Source organism: Erithacus rubecula, assembly GCF_903797595.1.
Source record: "Erithacus rubecula genome assembly, chromosome: 5".
Lineage (NCBI taxonomy): Eukaryota > Metazoa > Chordata > Aves > Passeriformes > Muscicapidae > Erithacus > Erithacus rubecula.
This window is the reverse complement of record NC_136687.1, coordinates 49800437-49816796: the sequence shown is the minus strand read 5'-3', so window position 1 is coordinate 49816796 and position 16360 is coordinate 49800437. Positions and strand designations below refer to the sequence as shown.

General features: G+C 38.6%; 1 protein-coding gene across 8 annotated transcripts in view; it reads left to right on the top strand.

The window, feature by feature from the left end:
- Positions 1-16360, top strand: part of BMPR1B (bone morphogenetic protein receptor type 1B) — a 221689-nt gene that overhangs the window by 71624 nt on the left and 133705 nt on the right. For all 8 annotated transcript variants that reach the window (XM_079307115.1, XM_079307111.1, XM_079307117.1 and 5 more), the window contains one exon: positions 13344-13405. The gene's annotated coding sequence lies outside the window, so the exon portion shown is untranslated. The remainder of the gene's footprint in view (positions 1-13343; positions 13406-16360) is intronic.

Below are 16360 nucleotides of genomic sequence, written 5' to 3'. Positions count from 1 at the left end.
CTCATTTATTAGTACAAGTGAAACATTTTCACTGTTGAGGTGACATTAATGTTAGCTTTCTTTTGTAAAGATTAAAAATCTGCAAGGCCATTGGGGTTTGGGTTTTTTGGTTTTTTGGTTTTGGTTTTGTGGGGTTTTTTTTTGTTTTTTTTTTTGGTTTTTTTTTTTGTTTGTTTGTTTCATCTGTACAATCAAAGCAAATAAGACTGAAGAAGACTGAAGAGTTTATTGAAAAAGTTGTCTCATCCTTCTGCATGTCACAGACTATCATACTTCTTGCACTTACCCTGTATTAAGACAATAAATTATATGTGCTTATTGCAAATTTGTACTTTGCCATTACATATATATCCTGGAAAGGTTTTTGATACTTTAGTTCTTGATGTCATGAGTTGAGGAAATCAACATTCCTGGCCTTGGTAATTCAGAACACTGAGTAATCATTCTTTCTGGACCATCTATTCATAGCTGAGGGGATTTTTTTTATACCTTCATCAGCTGAAATAAGCCTTTTCTTCCAATGGAAGCAATTGGGAAACTGAAATAAAGTCTGCTCCTAAAACCTGTCTAGGTTAAATAAATTGAACTTTTAATTGCTTACTATAAGTACTTGTTGCAAGTACTTCTCTCTGACTTTAAGTTTTCATTTAGAGGTGGAATACACAGTTCTAGGCAGATTTTGATATCAGTAGTGCTGTGCAGTGGTTCACTTGATACAGATGTTACTGGTAGAGCCTGGATCTATATTGATGATGAATCTCAAATCAGCCAGCCTTTTGAATAGGTGCTTGTAAGCTCTTCTTAGTATCAACTTTTTTATCAGAATTTTGGACAGCAAAAAGTGAAATGGCATAGAAATATTGATGTACTCAGTTTGTAAACCTTTATTTAATCTGATAGATTTGCTATGCTCATCAGAGGATGAAACCAACTTTGTTTCCCTATATCTATTTTACATAAATCCCTGATGTCTGGCATTAGTGTAATAACAATTCATTTTTTCTGTATCAGTTGAATCCCCTGAAAATATTTCCTTTCTGTGCTTGAATCTGTGTTATGCTGTCAGCACATGGTCATTCCCAGTGAGATGTGAACAAGTGGTGCTTCATTTTCCTGTGATGGCAAAGAATTTTCTTGATTTTCTGGGACAGTGTAACATTAAAGATTCTCACTGTGTGATGAGAATGTCCACTTCTGTCTTTATGTACCCTGTGAGTTAGAAACTTAATGCCTTAATGTTGTTGTTAGATCATACCCATCTTGTAGTGCTGATAACCACTCTGCCCAATACCCTTGAAAAAGACTGGAGCATTACTAAGCATGATCTTTTTCTTATCTTTAGCTTCACTATTTTTAGACTTACTGTAACTCATCTAAGCCCCACACAGAAATCATGACAATCAAGAGTGTTTGGGGTCCCTGCCCTGGAAGTCTAACACTTGTCCCTGTGTTTCCTGCACGGGAATGAAATCAGTCCCCTACATCCCAGCCCGTGTCCTCCTGCTCATCTGCATCTTGATCAGCTGGGGGAGGAAGAAGCTGTAACATGAAACACCCTTCCTCCCCTCCACAGCCACTTAAACTTCTCTCCATTTTACACCCTCCTTTTCCCCAAAACACTCTAATTTTCCACACCTGTAGCAATTCTACAGAAGCTGGTGTAGTCAGTGATGTTGATTCTCTCCTTTTATTCTGTTTGCTTTTAAAATCCTCTTTCATTTGACCTTCTGAACAGTCCTAGCAGCTGACCCAAGCCTTCTGCCAGTAACCCATGTTGCCACAGGACCTTTTCTCTGTCAGGCTTCAGCTGTGTCTCTTTTTGCCAGGTGCCAGAAGATCAAATTCCTGATTTGCAAGCACCCAGTAGCACAGAGTAATTTAGAAGGGGTAGCAGTAGCTGTCAAGGAGTATCTTGGGAAACAGAAATTTTTACCAGGCCATTTGGAACAAAGTTTACGTGGGTACAGGTTTTGAAATTACAGAAAATGGCAATAGTCTATCTCAAGAAAAATAAAGGGTTTGCATATTTAAACACTTCTCAGTGTGTTTTCCTTTTGACAGCACGACATTTTGTCAGACCCCTTTTCTTCAGTGCTAAATTTCTAGGCATAGAAATTTTGCTTTCTGATGTAGCTTAAGGAAATCTTTGAAGTGAGGTACATTAGCATACAAACTTTGAAACTCTTTGGACGTTCTTGGGTCTGGATAGTAAATGTTTGTTCAGGTGCCCTGTCTTAGGAAGTGAGTGTTTTCTGCCTTGTCTCAGTACATTAACCAGTGTGCCATTTCTTCATTAAAGCATGTTGTATTTTTCAAACTGGGCTTATTTTTAATTGTTTTTAATGCTTTTTTGATCTTGCCTGCCTTAAGTCTGAATGAGAGAGTTCCTTGCATGTATATGAATGTCTCCCTCCCTTGGGGGATTCTTCCCTGCCTGGCAGAGAACATGGAACTGGATCAATCATCTGTCACTTAACAGTGTTAAAGATTCCGTGGGCTTTATCTCTTACCAGTTCTGATAAAATGCTTGTTCCAGTTGCATGGCAAGCATCCATGCTTGGTAGCTGGTGTCTAATGAGTCTGTTTTTGTAGGGCTGGCCATATGGATAGTGAATCTGAAGCACTCTAAATATTGTGAATTTACTTTGTGTTGATGAAATGTGCACTTGTAAGGCACACGTTAAATAAATTTAATATGTGGATATTATTATTAATTACACAGACATAAGCCATCTGTATGGTGATTGTTCATTAAGTAAGGTGCAAGAGGTGTTCTCCAGGGCAAATGGACATTTTATGTTGGTAGAAAAAAAAAGCATTTTGGAAAACGAGCTACTTAAAGTAGCTGGACTATATGATAACCTTGAATTTTGTAAGCAGAAAGGGTGTGAATAGAACAATATTGTATGCCAGCAGAAGTTTTAAATAAACATTTTCTTAGAGAAATTGCTGGGGAAAGATGATATTTCCTACATATTGTGTGTGTGGTTTTGTGTAAAATTTACTTTTGGGCTTTAGTATGACTAAATAGCGCTGGGAAAAATCAGTGTAAAAATTGTCCACAATAGGAAGTCTGTAGGATGTGTGCACAGGCCACAGGGACTCATCATTTGCTTTTTTTTTTGTTTTTCTGCCTTTACATACTCATTTGCAATATTGCATTAATGTAGGGATTTAGAGTGAATTATAAAAGGAGTAGATAACAGCTTGCTTTGGCTGTAAAGCTGCAGTCTCATTTTTTTGGCAGTACCTAAAAGAGCTGATTAGGAGAATGTATTTCCTGTATTTTCCAAATATAAACCAGATACTCAGTCATGAAAAAGTCATTCATTGTTTTCCAAAGACGAATTTTTCTTTACAGTGTAAAATTGTAGTTTGGGTGGGAAACATGTTAGTCGTTATGCACAAAAAAGCATCAAGAGAAAGTTGTATCAGTTTTTTCCCTTCCACACCCTCCTTCACTCCCTACCTGGATTCTGATTGTTTCTGGCTTTGAACAGACAAGATCCCCTAATGACCACATTAGTGCTTTTAATCCTTCAAAGCAGGAGTGAAAGTACAATTACTGCTCATGAATATCAAAAATACTTCCGTTCAAGCAGTGTTTTTGATGTTATGTGGTTTCACATAATTTTTAGAAAGGAAGATATAATGTACACTTGTGGGTGGTCCATATTCTGATTGTTGATGCTTGCAATTTTTAAGGTCATCCCTTTGAATACTTAAATTGTTGTTCCTATCTAGATGTGAAAGATTAGGGATTTTCCAGAATCCAGTGTGTAAGGACTTATTTCTGGTGATGGTGTTCTCTTTTCCTCCAGTAGTTGTGATGACTTTAGTAGCTTGGAGAGGCTGTGAAGAACTTCAGTAAACAGGCAAAAAATACCTTCTGGTGATAGTCCCATTCTGCCAGTGATGCTGTGCTGATGAGTTTTATAAGGGAGTTTTGGTTGATGTGGTAGGTAAAGTGTCATAAGCAGAGGCCTACATATCATGGAATATCTGTTTTCTAAGGAGCCTTCTTGAAGCAGAAGTCCTTGATGTTCCTCTTGGTCCTGTAGCCTTTTTTCCAGGCTGGTATCCTTATCATCCCATGTAGCTGACTAGCACATCCCTGTACATCACTGGGCACAAGAGCAAAGTGAGGTCAGAGGTGCTTGATACCCACAGGCAGAGCTGCTGGATTAATCCCCATAACTCTGAAATGCTCTTCAGAATGGGGGTCTCTTTGGGAATGGCAAACACTTAGCACTGCAGGCAACACTGGCAGAAATCTGCAAAGATTTTGCTTAAAGATAAGGGTCATTACATTTGCTTATAAAGGAAGAAAGAAAAGGTAGAAAGACCCTCTGAGTTATTCTCCTCCTCAAGACAGCCTCAGACTGCTTTCCACCTAGAGGGAGGTGAAACTGATAGTGCTTTATCTAAGAATAACTCATCACAGGGACATGAAATGGTACTGTCCCAGCAGCAGGCATGTGTGCCTGTAGGATTCATGTTGCACACTCAGCACAGGCAGCTAGCTCAGCATGCCTGGTTTTCTGCTGGGCTTTACCTGGCTAACCATCTCACCTTGCCTCTGGTAGTTTAGCACAGCAGAGCAGAAGGGAAAAAAATGTTCTGTTGTCATCCTATCAATGTTTGCACTATGAGGATGATGCAAACCTTTTTACAGAAAACAACATCCCAAAAGTTTGTGAGGTCTGGGGCTGCTGGAGCCTGTGTACTCAGGCCCTGGTGTCTTATGAGAGCTGAAATCTTTATACTGGTGTACACAGCTCCTTGAAACCTTTTCCAACACGAGCCTGCTGTTTCCATTAAAGGATTTTATGGGGCTCCCTGTGCATCATATCTTGCACAGCTTACCATATTGGCTCTTAAAAGTGGCTTTGAATACAATGCCAAGGCCCCCCAGTAGCAGCTTTACAGGCTGCTGGCGAGCTGGGGAGCTGCAGTTGGCTGTCCCCGTGCTAGCCGAGCTCCCTCGCTGCCTTTTCCAGCTAAAATGATGAAGCATCTGTTCTGTCTCGTTTAATTAGATATGACTTCCTTCCTGAATACTGCAGGGAGCTCTGCAAAGTGCTACCAGCTCTAGTTGCAGAAGTGCCTCCTTCAAAGGAAAAACGGGTTCTAATCTGATGTCAATGTCTAATCCTCCTCTGTACCTACTCAGTCCCTGTGAAAAGAACTTCCATTTGGACCCTAAAAATGAAAACAAAAGTTTCATCATCAAGGCAGTTTCTGTTTCCTTTCAGGAATCCTGGCAAAAGTTTGTTTTGTTTTCTTTTTCTTGCTTTCAGTTTTGCCAAATTGCTAAAAAGCCATGAAGCTAAATATTTTGTGGGGAAATTTCACACTCATTGTCTATACATCAGCTTGTATATGAGCTCTGCTGAAGGGATCTCCTAAACTCATTAGTGCTCTGGATGATTAGATCTGGAATAACGTGCTCAGAACCTTTCTGCCATTATTTTAAAGACTCAGGTGCTGCAGCCTGCAGCAGCTGATGGCAGCTCAGAGGCAGGGTGTTCAAAGGCAGCAGATTTCACTCCACTGTGCCTGCCTGCAGAGACAACTTATATCCCAAGTTTTGTCCCAGGCACTTGCAGGATGCTGTTGAAGTGCAAAGTGACCTCTGGTAGCCTCAGGACAAATCCAGCTCGTTTTACTGTGGATATAAGGGCAAGGGTGTCCTGCTCAAATGTTGCCACTTAGAAGAAACCTTTTAAGAGGCACATATTGACACTTAATACAGCTTGACCTGTTTTTCTGTGTAAGTTATTTCAGTGCAAGGGGAAAACAAGCGTGTAAAGCCTCAGCATGTTATTGCATAGTAATTTTAAAAGTGGTAGAAGGATGTACAACAGGCACTTAAAGCACAGCATAGCTTGTGGTCTCTTAGCAGTGATGGGGACTGAATAATATGTATTTTTGTTCAGGAGGTTAAATGTTAAAATAGGGTAATAAAACTGAGGGATATATAAATGCAAATTATTTTTTCCCCTCAAGAAACACAGTTAAAATTCATCTCCTTAGTAAACCACACTTAAAAATTAGAGCAATAAAGAAACAAATATTAGATAAGCTTTTAATATCAACATCATCCTCTGGGGTTTTTTTAAAGATTATATGTAAGTAAGAAACATACAAGAGAAGCTTTCTAAAGAAGTCTGGTGCTCTGATTAACTTAGGTCTGAAGATGAAAAGTCTCAAAGAGATGGGAGTCGAGTAGAAACAACTCTAGATCTAAACAGGCTTCATCACTAAAGAATAGTTGAAAAATAATAGTAGAGTTTTGAACACTCTGCCAAGGTAAATTCTTTTTCAGTGTAATTAGTAAAGAAGGAAGGAAGTGTTCAGTTGTTTGATGCTCACAGTCTGACCGTGTTGTATTTCAATTTCATGAGAATTTTCTACTTCACATTGCTGTGGTTAATACTTGGAGGGAGGAAAACACAAAATAAAAGCCAGCATTGAATGGGAAGGGGTGAACTTAAGAATAGGGCTGCAATGCATGTGGAACCTTTCAACTGGAAAAAAGCAGGAAAAGCCAAGCAGGACTATGTGGTTTGATTTAGACCTAATGCTGTGTTTTGAGTAGTTTGCCCATCCCAAACTGGTCCATAATGGTCACTGTTTTTGGTTACTGCTTGTTTTTAGATCAGAAGAGCATGTCATAGTGCACTTCGAGATGTGACTTCCCAGGCTCATAGCACTTCAGTGAATCATAAAGCAGGGTGTCAGTAGCCACGTTTTTCAAGATTGTTATATTTAGGCAAGAGCCTGGAGAGGAGGGTATAAAAGGCTGCTCCATGGTTGGATTGCAAAACCATTGGCTCCAGGTTTTCATGAAGTCTGTGTATGAATATGGCTGGAGCCTGAAATGTTGCAGCTTTGTCATGTCTACATGTTTTCCAACTTCATTTTTTGATACAGGGAACACCAGCCAACACGTGGCTTGTGTTATTTTTCAATTATTATTGTTAGAATTGTGCATGTTGCCTAATGTGTTATTGCTGTAGTGGATCACAGAAATAAAATGCAGCCTTATTTTGACAGAGAAATATATGTTACAATTTCCTTGTGATATATTGTGCTGCCTTGTTAGTTTGATATTTTCCATTAATGCAAGAGCAGAATGGAGTAAGGGAACAGAAGAGATGTTCATCTGCCCTGCAAATTTTCCCTCTCCTTGAAAGGCTCTCATGTCCTCTACCAATTAGTCACCTTCCCTGTGCTGTGTGGTGTGCTGCCCACTCAGAGTTTAGCTGGCACTTTGCTCCCCTGTGAAATCCCTGCAAGCAGAGCAGCTCCCCCAGTCATCCCAGGCTGCCCTGTGGGTCTCTTGGTTGCCAGCCTTGAGAAACTGGAGTGTGTTCTTCTGGATTTGGCTAGAATATACCAGACATTTTCAAGTAAGTGTGATCCTGCCTGTTTTCTGATTCAGAAGTTTATTTGAAGCAGTTTATATAGATTGCTTCAGATTGTTATGGGGTCTTTTTGTCATGATTTTTGATGTGTAAGCAGTCAAATTTTATGTTCGCTGCCAGGCTTGCTGAGGTTTAATGATGCAGGTAATTTATGGGCTTTACTAGAGATGGAGATTTATGGAAGCAAAAATTTATGCCATTAGATACATTAGTGTATTTCTATTTAACTTTTAGAGTAATTAACTTCATAAGTTATTTGTACAGTTGGTAAAAGTTTTATGATTATATGGCTGTATTACGATTTTCCAGTTGGTTTCACTTTCACTGCATTGTTTTTTGTTTGCTTGGCTGTTCACTTATTGGTCTGATTTTATTCAGTAGGAGTAGCAATTATTATAGACATTAATTTTCTATGAAAAGTTTATGTTACTCTGTTAAAAACAAAACCTAACTCCTCAAAAATAGTCTTGTAAAAATTCCTCTTTGAATAGGAAGTTTGAACAGCTGATCTTGATAGGTCATAGAGACCAAATGTATTACTTAGGGGAGAGGGTGCCAACCTTTTACTTTTATGTCAGAGCAGCGTCTCATGCAGAATAACCCTCAAGATGTGACCAAGACTGCTCATGTCATTGCACTAGACCAGAAGCACACACCATTGCCACTCTGAGGCTGAGGTTTTAGATGGTATTTGGAGTTGTATTTCAGGGGACAGGTGGAAGTAATGATGACAATTAGAATGCCTTTGATGCCACATTTAGCAAGTGCTCTTTTACCAAAGTGGGCAGATCAAACAAGAGGAAGCAGTTCCCTCACTTGTAACACGAAGCTTGGCTTTGCAGCCCGGGCTCTGTCCAAAAATCTGCCTCTCTTTTGCAGGGAGCAACTAAAACTGCTGATTTCCTGCTGCCCTGGTTCCCCTGGTTTCCCTATTGGGTTTGCTCCTCTGTGCAAGTTTAATGCAGGAAATACACATGGAACCAAGTCAGTTCTCTGTCACCTGGGGTATACAGATACAGCTAGAAGAGCCTGGAAGCCTCCTGCCCCTCCTAGGAAGCTGGCTGTGTTCAGAGCAAGTTAAGTGACTTTCCAAATTAGGGAATTCTGGCTATGAGTTGTCAGCCATTGCATTTTTGTCCCCATGATTAATTTGCTCCAAAACCCTGATAGTTCCCACTATTAATGTAACCAGATGGAAACGAGTGGCCCAGAACTTCAGAATTTTGCTGAGCATATCTGTCAGAGACAGCAGAAGTGCAACTTATGTTCATGCTGATCTTTGAGTCGTGGCATTCATTGTCTCAGCTGACATGTAATAAAGACCATTCTAATCATGCTCCATTTAGTTTGGTGCCCATTAAATACCTCAGCTTCACAAAAACTATGTTTGCTTGTAGCCAACCTTCTCGAAGACACTGAAAAGTAAGGACATCCTGCTGGTCCAACTGCTTGACTGCTCTCTGATAAAAAACTACACACCTGCAGTCATCAAATACACTAAATCTATGGTATTGACCTGAGTCCCTCAGTTATGTCCTTTAAAACAGGGACCCATATGGAGGGAGTCTCTTACTTCTGCCAACTTGTCATTTGCTGTCTTTTGCCACATTCTGTGCTGCAAATCTAACTTACAGCAAGAGAGATGAGAGAGATTAGTGATTCTGTAAAATGGAAAGATTCATTCCATATGCAATACGTTATTTCTTTTGTGCTCCTTGTGACTAAGCAAACAATGGTAGAGGACATAGGAAATGTGCCTGAGTTGTGTACATGTGGATGAGCAGATGTTTGCAGTGACTTGGAGTTGTGAATGTGCTATTCAAGTGTGACTCCAGCAATTCTGTCCTTTTTTCATGCTTTTGGTATTGTAACTATGTTTAGCATGTTGTGTTTTGGTTGAGGTGCAGCTTTGGAGCTCTGTAATGTGACTTGGTATGTATTCACAAGGGTTGGGTTTTGCCTTTTTACTTTTTTTTTTTTTTTCTGACACAGAAAGGCATCTGCTAATTAGTCTGAAACTTTCAGGGATCCCCTGCAGTTATTTCTCAGCCATGAATACCTTGTTAAAGTTTATTCAAAGTCAGTGTTCCATGTTGAGTTGCTGGAATACTGAATTGTTCTTTCCACTGTGCTTGATTTGAGTGAAGAGAGCACAGCTCCCTCCCAGTGTACCCAGTATACCAGTGACTTGTGGTTACAAGCAGGAGGGAATAGTGCAGGGGCTACCAGCAAGCAGCAGCCTAGCACATCACACTATTCATCCATTTTCTGGTGGCTGCTTTTTTAAATCCTTCTGTCATCTGGGAGGATGTACACAGGCATTTCACAAATAGTAACATGTATAAACCTACCAAAGTGATTATTAGGCAGTGCATATTCATGTGACTGCTATAAAGCTTTTAATGCAGGGGGGTTGGACTAAATGACCTTTAAAAGGTCCCTTCTTACTTAAACTGGTCTATGATTCTATAATTCTAGGTGCACATATTTGTAATTTTTGAATAGTAAACAATATATTCTCTGCATTTTATTAGCTATTTAAATTCTCTGGTATTTTATATAGTATATTTTATATACTACAGATATATTTTTTTCTATTTTTCATAGACGTGTGGATAAACACTGCATGGGTGTTCCCCTGGAAAGAGCGAATATAAAGAAATTCCTCTTTCATTTAAATCAGTGTTTTCACATTAGTGGGTGGAAGGGAAAAGGCTAAAAATATTTTTTGCCCGTAAATTACATTGCAGTTAGCACAACCACTTTTGCACGTGATCCCTTAATTTATGTGTGTGTCAGCCTCAAAGGTGAGATGCCCCAGATCTGATTGCAGGCTGTATCAGTGTAAAGCAGATGGACAGCGGCAGCTCCCCGCCAGCCACAGCACTCTTGTGGAAGTCAGCCTGAGATCAGAATCTGAAACATTTACATATTCTAGATAAGAAGGTGAAACTTAATATTCCATGTTGTTAGTTTTGAAGGAACTGTCTCAGCTGGGTTTCTATTTGCTCTGTTTTTTACTGTCTGTTTTGCTTCTGCTGTGGAGTACAAGGGAAAACTAAGCAAGGCATTATTGTACAATATAAGGTGATCTGGTACCTAAGAATAGGAAAAGAAACTTTGCACAGCCCATCTATTACTAGTGGGACATACAGCTAGATCTCTGCAATAAATTACTGCAGAGGGTACCTCAGGTACTCCCTGAGCAAGAAAAATATCTGAGCTGAGCTCACAACAGTTTTTATTGCGATAGACAATAAGTAAATGAAAGTGATGAAATGTCCTTTTTGCCCTTTTCAGGATCCTGGTTTATTGCAATGGAGCTCTTGTGCCACATCGGCATTTTTTCAGATGTTGCTGAATAAAAATAGCTTTAAATTGCCAAGAAGTGGTTGCTGGGTTATGAATATGAATTTTATAAATCCATTTATCTAAATTAAAGCAAAATCTAGAGAAAAGACGACAAGGTCTTTGTTAAAACAAACAAAACCACATTAAAAAACTGTGTTATGCTGTTAAAAAAAAATGTCTCTGCTTGTCTCTGCTGGGTATCCTCAACCTGAAATCCAGAAGTACTATATTTTCTTTCCAAACAGAAGGTGCCTTCTGAATGTGGACAAGGAATCAGAGAAATCAATTAGCCAGAATAAATAATAAAATATTGCTTGGAGGCTTAAGGCAAGGCTTCAGTCCAACAGTACTTTAAAGCTATGCAGACTTTAAAAGGAAGATAAGCCCATAAAAAAATACTGCAACAGATTGAGTTAGACACCAGATTATAATTCTTTTATGGTTGCACGCAAATAACAAGGCTTCTATTTCCCCTACATGAACACAATGAGATAGTGTTTCTTACTTTCAGGAGAGAAGTGAACATTGTTTCTCAAAAATGTTTTGTGTGTCATTTATTCCTATTGTATGGGGTTTTTTGGGCAGTGGGTGGGGGGTTAAGATAGGTCGTTTATAAGCATCTTTTTGGAATTGTTTTCATACCACGATAGAAAGGAACAAAGGTCTTTGCTTGAGTTTCAAATTGGAATTCTTGCATTGCAGATTTGAGCAACTTTAATCTGTCATTTACTTTAATGGAAAGTTTGCATGGAAAATTTTAGCTATTGTATAGAGAAATTAAGGATTTTTTGGGGTTTTTTTTGAAATCTTATAGGCTATTTCTACATTTAACTAATGGCACTCCCTTACTGTGGATCTTATTAATATCATGTTACATTAATTTTTCAAATTTCCATATAAACTATATATTTTTCATTGCAAATGGTTAGAATTTGGTTTTGTATTGATGGACTGTATTAAGTCCTCCAATTGTGGTAACATATGTTTGTAAAATATTACTGAAGAAACTATTGTGATGTCCCTATCTTCTTTCTAAATACATCCTCCACTTTTACCAGAGGTAACAAAAACATTATGCTAAAAGAATCTGAGCTAGTTGAGACCACCTCTGATTCCTAGGTTTGTGGTGGATTTTGGTCATGTTGAATTTGAAGCAGAAGCTCTCTCAGTGAAGGAATGCAGTGCAAGAGCCTGGCTCCAGATGTTCTGCTTTCCTCCCATACCAACCTAGGGCTCGGAGGCAGAGATCTCCCTCTCTGAAAATGAGACTTGGACAAAGTGCAAACACCTCATTTCCTGAAATCTCATTGTTTAGGCCAACAAACAGGCAGGTCAACGTGCAGGTTGCAGAACTGAAACTGAACACCACCTCAGTTTCCCTGGATCAATGAAGTGTAATTTGAGGCTTGTGGTTGCCTGTCCAGCTTGGAGAACCAGCACAGAGAACAAAGGCTCAGCACTGTGGCCTTCAGATATTTGAGCAGTGAAATAGTGTTGCTGCTGTTCTCTTCTGCTGGCTTTTGGCTCAGGGCTGTGCTGTTTAGGTAGGCTAGGCATAAATTTTTCGTGATGGTTATGCCAGCAAATTTTCCTAGAACAGAGGCAGCTTATGCTGGCTGGAGGTTAGTTGAAGAAAAACAAAACAACAACAAAACAAAACCCCAATCCAGGAAAGAAAAACTTGATTGAGTTCTGCAGATGTCGACATAGACTGTTTCTTACAACAAACTTCTTGGTCTGACTCTTTCAATCTGTCTGTAAAATCATGTCAGCAAAGAGCCCTTAGTGAACAATAAATGAAAAACTTAGCACGAGTCTGGCACTAGACACAGATTAAAGAACAGTAGATGTAACAGGCTGTGATACCTGTGGCCTTTTCATCAGCTTGTATGAAAGGTTAGAGCCCTTAGCTTCTGCCCTCAGTGGGAGATGGTGCATACAAATGTGGGCTGTCTTGACTGGAATTTTTTTGCAGTGTGGCTGCTGCTTTTTGACAGGGAGCCTTTTTTGGTCAGTAGAAACTCAGGCTCACAGTATTTTGTTTAGCTGCAGTTCAGGGTGTTAATTTATAATTAGGCTTCATTGGGATGCAATTAGATCCATACTTCTAGTGTGTATGGGGTTTTTTTTTTGCATGTTTTTCCTGAAGAGCTCATTAGAAGTTGATGGGAGTTGAGTGCATCTCAGCCCAGTCAGACACCTCTTCCTAAAGCACCTAATTCAATTGACTGGGGTGTTTAGTGACAAGAAATACCATGTCAGCAGGACCTTAATTATTTAATCTATCTAACCACAGCAGGAGTGTTATGAGTAATGCATGGGGGTAGATAAAACTCTTCCATCTCCTTATATGTATGAGCAGGAACACTGGGAAAGGAAAAAATATAGGGTTTTTTTTTTAGTAAGTGTATGTAATATTGTACAATTGCTGCCTGATATGTGCCACATCATGAAAATAGTTAGAATTTTATCTGTCAATTTTTGAAGTATAACTGAATTCTAATACTAATATTAAATGTACAGTATCATATGTAATTGATACAATTTTCTGCTCTGTTGTAGATTATATCATCTTACTTAAACTGTGAGACAAGAATACTTCTTGAAAATTAAGAGTTCTACAGGTAAGAATTGAACTAATTTTCTTTTTATAAAGACCATTATTGTTAATAAGCACTGTCATAAAGTAAACACAGAAGTGTTCACTCTTCATAAACTACACTTTGAAAAGCTGAAGAAAACCACTTGAGATGCTCACAGTGATGCAAGCAGGATATTTGAGAAAGATAGATGTCTTTCTCAAGTTTGAATGATGTTAGTATTTTGAATGCTTAGTGCCTGGGATGTCTGTCAATAATGGATTTGTGAAGAATTGTCTCCTGACAGAAAAATGGGAGCCAGTTGAGAAAGTGGCTGTAGGTAATGGACACACAGACACCAGCATGACTCTGGTGCAGGCTGCTTGTCATTGTCTGTCTCATATTTTCAGATATCCACTGGGAGACCTAAACTTTGTGTTCAGGAAATGTCCCCAGTCCCTCTGGGCTTACTGCTAAATAATAGCATGCCTGGCAAGTTAAGTTGTCATTCTTTGACTGATGTCTCCCCTGGGGTAAACAAGAGGCAGATCTGCAGAGCAGAAAGTCAGCAGCTCTTTGTTTAAACAATCTGCTAAAACTCCTGCCTAGTGCTTAAGAAAAAAGGATTTGAGTCATTTCAGGAGAAATGTTGAAAGATTAAATAATTACTCTGTTCATAATGGGAAAACTCCCACTTTGGTGGAGATGGTGTTGTAAAGCCTTATAGTCACAGCTGACATAAAAGCATAATGTGAGTTGTTTTACCTTGTCACATAATGGGGGTAGTTGTGTGTTTTTTACTTCTAATGCAGACTGAGAGGATGCAGGTAAGGAGTTCTCTTGAGCTCAAGGAAAGGATGGAGAAATGCAGAAATTTGATAGATGCTTACAAAACCTATGATGTCCTTTCAGTTATGAACTGTCAATCCACTTTTCCAGGCCACTGAAAACTTTGTGAGCTGTTTAATCTACAGAGCCCATGCCATCCTTCCAGCTTCTTCCTTTTTGTACACATCTATTTCATCTTAGAGCTTATAAACACAATACAGGAAGTTGTTGAAATTGGAGAATTAAACTTTTTTCCATACACAGCTAGTACTTCCTGACTGCACCACATTCTGTTACCTTGCCTCAGTATCACAAAGGGCCTGAAGTTGAGAAATTGTGTTGAAGTTCCTTTGGGTTTACATTCTTGGAACTTTTCCTAGAGCAATTTCACGACTTAATTTGCATTTGGTGTTAGAAAATTTATAAGACTCTGGTGCTTTGTTACTTATACCTTGATTTTGAAAGGAAAAAAAATGAATGCCTGTTAAGTTTAAAATCAAGTTGTAGTCTTTTCTTATAAAAATGAATGTGCTAAACCTGAAATGCCATTATGTTGCATGGAGGTATTAAAAAAATAAAAAGCTATGTTATCTTCCAAACATTATAAACTAAACAAATGAATTAAGCATAATCTTTTCTATGTTAATCTTTATTTATATAGGAACATGATATATAAGAATTTTCATAACTGTTAAAATGCTATTAATTTTCTGTGTTCTGTCCCAAATCTTTGTCTTCCCATTCTTGTAGAAAAGGAATATTTTCATCATTAACTGTTCGAGCATGTTTTAGGCTGAGTTTTGAGATATTTCCTTTAACAAAAAACTTAAAAGTTTTTTTTAAAACATTTTAAGGTTAGTAATATATTTGCCATATTTAACTACATGACGGGTAATACTGTTCCTGCTTCTACAGTACCCTAGTTAATTGTTTATCTGCCTGAAACTGAAATGAGTACAAAGATAATTATAGAACCAATGTAATTGTGTGGATGTATACCTGGCTTCTGCTTGTACCTCTGTATAAATGTAAATGGCTTTATTGCTTCACACTAACGACCTTTTGAAGGGTTTCAGATTACTCTGTGCTTAAAATGACTCCCTGGAGGAAGGCAATGCCTTGGACATATGATATTCCTAGTCAGTTCAATCATTTTGGGGAAAAAAGATTGTCTTAGTAAATTAAACATAGAAAAACCCCATGAGGGTAGGTACATGCTTTCTCCATGTAATTCCTCTACTAGTCCTTGTTTTTAGAATTATATTTGTGTAATACAAAACATTTGAGCTGGTGTTTGCTGCATTATAGGGATCTGGCTGCAAAATGCTACTGAAGACTGTCCACTCTTTTAGCAGTAGTTTTTTAGCACTTGACTAATTAAAAATGAGCTTTGAAATTTTAGTGACTATGTAAATTCTGAATGACCTTCCTTATGTGATGAAGTAGTTCCAGTGGGTTGTACTGGTTGTTTCTGCCATTGCTTTACCAATATAATAAGTTGTTGTCATTCAAAGGCTGTATAGAAATAGTTAATTTGTATACCTGCACTACCATTTGTTACTGGGGGAAAAAAAAAATCAATAATAAATTATAGAAAAAATGCTTCATGCATTGCATACCTGAAAAAGTCATTTGAGCTTGGTTTTACTTTGAAAAGGACTTTAACTTAGTTATTATCATTCCAACAACAACAATAATAATAATCAAACCTAATAATTTCATCTGAAGTGATTTTTTGTTAAGATTTGCAGGAACTAATGCATCTGAGAAAAGAGGATTGTTGCTCTATACCCTAGGCTTGAAACCAACCAGGTTATTAAGCTCTCTGTTACTTGGGCCTCTAGTGAGCTCTCTTAGGGAGCACAACCACCTCCAAACTATTTATTTTGGGGAGCAGGGATGAGGGAGAAAGAAGACAGAGGCTCTCAAGTGGTTTAGCTGTGTAAGCTGGTGTCACAGACAGGGTCATGACAAAAGCAGGGATAGTCCAAGGGAAATAGAAGGAGGGTGACAGTGGGGTGGGCAGAGGAGAGAAGAGCAGTCTTTTCACTGGCAACCTGCTGTCCTCTGATCTCAGCTGTGTCATAGAACTTCTCTTTGCAATTTGGTGAGGAATTCTCCAGTCTGATAGGCATGGCAGAATAGAGGGATGAGCATCTTACTAGTGAGAGG